This window comes from Myotis brandtii, unplaced genomic scaffold, assembly GCF_000412655.1.
Source record: "Myotis brandtii unplaced genomic scaffold, ASM41265v1 scaffold636, whole genome shotgun sequence".
NCBI classification, from domain to species: Eukaryota; Metazoa; Chordata; class Mammalia; order Chiroptera; family Vespertilionidae; genus Myotis; species Myotis brandtii.
In genome coordinates this window covers 364828-370601 of record NW_005370438.1, presented here as the reverse complement: position 1 = coordinate 370601, position 5774 = coordinate 364828, and the positions used below count along the sequence as shown (strand labels likewise).

Below are 5774 nucleotides of genomic sequence, written 5' to 3'. Positions count from 1 at the left end.
AGTTCGATTCCCAGTCAGGGCGCATGCCCAGGTTGCAGGCTTGATCCCCAGTGTGGGGCATGCAGAAGGAAGTCAATCAATGATTCTCTCTCATCATTGATGTTTCTATCGCTCTCCGTCTCCCTTCCTCTATGAAATCAATAAAAAAATATATTTTTTTAAAAGGACAAAAATGTGCACAGGAAAAGCCAAGTTTACAAGGTGTCAAAACCGCAGATAACATTGTGTGATAGGCATGGGATTAATTTTCTTTTCGGTGTTTTTCAAACTGCCTCTGAGGAATGAATATGTTTGACAATTATTTTGATGTTTTACAAATTAACTTCAGGTTTAAAGCAAAGTGCTGCCCTTCCATGCCTCCGAAGCTGCCCCCTGGGTGGTGACAGAAAGAAAGCTTTCAATGGAGGTGGCTCTGTGTTGATTGGACTCGATGGGATTTGAACACTTACAACCCAGAAAGTTGCATGAGGATGAAGGTGCTGGTTCCACGATGCAGCCACTGGTTAGTTTCACGTGACTCCGCCCCCACAGGAGTGCCTACAGGGAAACCTGGCTGTCCTCCAGAGGGCAGGCTCGGTCCCCCGGAGCTGCAGGGGAGGGTGTTTGTCCTCCTGGGCCCCTGACGGAACCCACGCATTGATGAACCCAGGGAGTGGACTGACCGAGCATTCTCAGAGTCCTGACTCTTAACTGTCTCCTCTCCTCACACTGATGGTCACAAAATGAAAGCTTTCCTCATGATTCCCCTGTGTCTGGCCCCAGGACAAAGAGATAGTTACCACATGTGTCGCATTTACTGGCCCAGAGACCCTCTGGACTGACCTTCTTCATGCCCAATGAGTGATGAGATGACTCACATGTGGCAGGACTTGCCCCACGTCTTGCTGTTTCTTCATCACCACTGTTGTTTTCCTGTTATCCCACCAAAGGAGGATGTTTTTGTTTTGGAGTTGGTGTGATTCCGGACCCTACAGGCTTGTGCAGAAATAGGGTCATGGTCCCCAAAGAGCATCTGTCACTTGAGGAATTAAGAACCATCAGTAGCCCTGGCCAGGTGGCTCGGTTGGTTGGAGCATCATCCTGCACACCAAAAGGAGGCGGTTCCATTCCCGATCAGGGCACATACCGGGACTATGGGTTCGATCCCCGGTCAGGATTCATGCTGAAGGCAGCCGATAGATGTTTCTCTCTCCCTTCCTCGCTCTCAAATCAATTAAAAAAACAACAAGAAATTACAATAAATTACGTTGAAAGTTGTTTTCCTCCAAGGCTCCCATTTTCCCCGCTGAGCAGATCAGTGTGGTGTCCTCGGTGGCCTTGCCTGGGGCATGTCCTGGAGGGAGCGCCTCCTGGCCTGGAGGCCCGGGCCTGGGAGTCTGTCACAGGGCACTGCCCACGCTGCCAGGGCTGGGTGGTACCCTATGGTCTCCACCCCGTAGTGAGGCCACATTTGGGGTTTACTCTACCCTGTGAGCACAGATGATTATGTCTCGGCTGCCCCTGGAGAAGCTGACAAGCAAGTAAGCCGACCGCTTCTCTCCCTTCCCCGTCCAGCCCGCAAGATCCCACGTGAAAGGAAGGAGAGGGAAAACTGCCCGTCAGTGCGTGGCCCCTTCCGGGCTGACAGCAGAGAGCTGGGGTGGCCCCCGGGGACCCCCGGCTCTGTGGAACAGAGACATGATCTCAGAGATGGGCGGGTTGTGCTGACGCTGGGTACCCTGGTGAGTAATGAAATCGGGCCAATCTGCTCAGAACCACCTGGCGTCTGTCCTCAGGGGAACACGGGCAGGACAGCTGACCGTGAGATGCCAGGGCAGCTGAGACCCTGTCATCCATGAAAAGGATGGGGTTTGACAAAAGAAACCTGCAGAAATCCCTGAGCTCAGCCCTCCTGGGGGAGAGCTGCTCAACAGGCTTCCACACCCTTCAGGGCCAAGGGCGGCGTCCACGCCTTTGCCAGGATGCAGCACAGTAGGCCTGGCCCCAAACATATTATGCAAATAGTTGACCTGCCAAAGGATGAGTTGAAATGCAAATGCAGAGGGCAGAGGGGCCAGCATTTCCCTAAACCCTGGCCCAGCAGGAAGACTGTTCACCTAGCGCAGCAGTGGTCATCCAGGGACAGAGCTTTCTAGTTGCCTGGAGACACCAAGGCCAGCCCCAGCTCCTCTGCTCCTGCCCCGGTGCCTGCCGTCCTGGTACACTCGCCTGAGGGTCGCACCTCTGGGTCCCTGCCCTTCTGTGTAACCTCTACAGCTCAGACGGACACGGCCATCCCACTTCCGGGGCGCGCTGGGGTGCCAAGCTCTGCTCTGTTGCCTGGCGCACATTGGCTCACACCTGGGTCCAATGTTACCTGCTTTAGAGCCGTCTGTGCGCCACTCTTTGATCTTTGTTTCTTCCAGCATCAAGTCCCCAAAGAGAGGAAGATGCATATTTTCCCCTTTGTGGAGAGAAGAAAGATATCTGAGTCCCTAATCCCTTATCTCATGGTTTAGCAATGGTACCCCTGCCCTGACAAAGGGCTTGCATAAGTATAGGTCGATAGAGAGACAGAGATTTTAGAGCCGTCTGTGCGCCACTCTTTGATCTTTGTTTCTTCCAGCATCAAGTCCCCAAAGAGAGGAAGATGCATATTTTCCCCTTTGTGGAGAGAAGAAAGATATCTGAGTCCCTAATCCCTTATCTCATGGTTTAGCAATGGTACCCCTGCCCTGACAAAGGGCTTGCATATGTATAGATCGATAGAAAGACAGAGATAGAGATACATATACATATGTACACACAGTCTAAGAAAATTATATATTAGGAAGTATGTATTTAAGCAATATTTTAAAAGTCAGACACACCCCCCCCCAAAAAATGAATAATAAACCTAAACAGGCAATTCACAGAAAAGACTATCTAAAGGCCATTAAACACAGGGTGGGACACCCTGGCTGGTGTGGCTCAGTTGGTTGGAGAGTTTGATTCCCAGTCAGGGCACATACCTAGGTTGTGGGTTCGATCCCCGAGCACGAGCACGTACGGAAGGCAACCAATCAATGTTCTCTCTCACATCTCTCCCCCCCCCGCCCCCGCCCCCGCTTTCCCTCTCTCTAAGTCAATGCGCATATCCTCCAGTGAGGATTTAAAACAAAACACACACACAAGGTGGGGCAAAAGTAGGTGTACAGTTGTTCATATGGAAAATAATACAAGAATAAACGTATGCGACTATAAACTTACCTTTGCCCATTATATATATGTATACCTGAGCTTCCGTAGTGATCAAGGAAATGGAAATTAAAACCACAAAGAGACACCACTAGACACGTATCAGAGTAGTTAAAATTAAAAGGAGTGGGTGGGTGGGAAGAGATCAACCAAAGGGCTTGTATGCATATATGCACAACCCATGCACACAGACCAGTGTGGTGAAGGCCTGGGGCAGGGGGCATGGGGTAGGGATGGAGGGAGTCAATGGGGGAGGGGGGGGGACATATACTTTCAATAATAAAGATTAAAAAATATGAACAGTGAGTGATTTTGAATGTTTTTCATCAACATTGAGACCCTGATCTTGGGTGTGCCCTCAGGAAGAAAGCATGACTCACCATTTCTCTTCTACCTCATTCTTTGCTTTCTCCTGAGAGGGACTTGAGGGAAGGCTTATGACATTTAAAAACAAGGTTTAAGGAAGTAGGACCCTCCTGCCAAAACTGCGGATGGAAGCCCTGGAGGAAAAGGAGGGAATGAGCCAATGGTAACATATTTCCAATAATAGAAACAGACAGTTGATAACTGAAAAAGGAGACCAGAGAAAATATTTGTCAGGGACACATGATTAGGTGTTACAAGAAGTAAGATCCTGAAAGTGGGGTAGACAGAGAAGCAGGAAGCCATTAAAATCCAAGTTATAGCCCAGCTGGCATGGCTCAGTGGTTGAGCGTTGACCTGGGAACCAGGAGGTCACGGTTCAATTCCCGGTCAGGGCACACGTCTGGATTGCAAGTTTGATCCCCAGTGTGGGGCGTGCAGGAGGCAGCCGATCAATGATTCTCTCTCATCATTGATGTTTCTCTCCCTCTCCCTTCCTCTCTGAAGTCAATAAAAATATTTTTTTAAAAAAACCACAAGTTATAATTGTTACTATGGGAGATGGGGAGCCATCAGAAGGTCTCAAAAATTCATGCACACTTTCCCAAGTAGTGGGTGTGGTTTTAGAGTTTTAATCCTAGGGCACATGACAGGTGCTCATTACACACTCGCTGCCCTATTAGACGGGACTGATTCAAAGATAAAGCACTGAGTGTAAAAGCAGATGCACACACTCCTCCCACCCATATCCGACTGACGCATGGTTCAGGCCCCTAGAACGAGAGCCTGGGATGAGCACAGCAGCCTGGCTCTCATGCTCGGAGTCTCACACCTTCCACGGAGCACTCACACCCATCTCTGCACGTCTCCGGGGTTGTGCTGTTCCCTGGGTATTTTTAGCTTGGCTTCTTGGCAGTTTCTCCATTGCTTTTCAGGATGCTGATGGGCACATATTGAGAGCTCCATCGTACAAAATTGGGGCGCGCTCCCAAAACCTGCCCACTGCTTCTTTATTCCACATCCCCCATAAGATGAAGGCTCCTATCTTGCTCTCTGTCCCAGTTTTGCTCTGACGTGTTTGGGGGCCAGGAGCCCAGGCTGGATCTAGCCTAATCAATTAACCTAAACTTTGGCATAACATAAAAGAGAAAGCTTTTAAAGTTATTACTTTCTTGTCATTAGGCAAAGAGTCCGTTTTTCAAGGGACTAACCTTCATTTGACTTTAGGAGCTAAGCATGTGGCTTGAGAGCTTAGAAGTTTGGATTCATTAACTTCAACAAGAGAAGACTCCTAGTAGACCAGCCAGACTGGTGTGGCTCAGGGGTTGAGCGTTGACCTAGGAACCAGGAGGTCACCAGTTCGATTCCTGGTCAGGGCACATGTCTGGGTTGTGGGCTCGATCCCCAGAAGGAGATGTGCAGGAGGCAGCCAATTCATGATTCTCTCCTCATCATCAATGTTTCTATCTTTCCCTCTCTCTCCCTCTCCCTTCTTCTCTGAAATCAATAATAAAAATATATTTAAAAGAATCAGAACTTCCAAGCTTGTCAGCCACATGTTTAGCCCCTCAAGTCCAATGTCAGCCTCTCCTCCTAGGGTGGCAATGAGATGGAGCCCATGGAGGTGAGAGAAGCTCCATGTCATCACAGGCTGTGCCCGCTGCCCTCTCTGTGGAGCGCGGCCCTGACCTCTGAGTCTTAGTTGCCACGCAAATGACTGCCCTGCCTCTTGCCACCCAGAATAGACGTCTTGCTTCCATCTGTCTTATTGCTTGCTGTTCTGTTCCCTTCCTTACTTCACACACATCTCTTCCCTCGCTTATGTGTCTTAATGTTCCTTTCCCTTAACTGTGATTTCAGCAGCTCTGCTAGTTAGCTCCATAGTGTCACAATAGACAGTTGGTGGAAAGGGACCGAAACGGTGCTCACTACCATCTCATCGCTTTGCAGGGAGTTCCCTGTGGCGAGAGAAAAGAAAGCACCCTTTAATCCCACTACGTTCCCCACCCTCAACATATGGAGGCCTCATTGCCAACACAGGCCCGCAGTGAACCTGTGTTGTCTCCCCTGCGGGAAGGAACGTGGTAGCAGGGGGAGCCTGGCTGTGCCCGTCCTGCTCTAGGGCCCGAGAGCCTGACTGCCTCGTCTTAGGACGTCTGCACGGGGTTGGCATATGTGTGCACATTCTCAGCACC

General features: G+C 49.9%; 1 long non-coding RNA gene across 1 annotated transcript; it reads right to left on the bottom strand.

The window, feature by feature from the left end:
* Positions 1–2566: 2566 nt before the first annotated feature.
* Positions 2567–5530, bottom strand: LOC106723750. The gene is made up of 3 exons (XR_001359466.1): positions 5429–5530; positions 3597–3716; positions 2567–2643 (listed from the first exon to the last, which is right to left on the bottom strand). It is a non-coding gene; the product is annotated as an uncharacterized LOC106723750 (long non-coding RNA).
* Between the last annotated feature and the right edge of the window lie 244 nt (positions 5531–5774).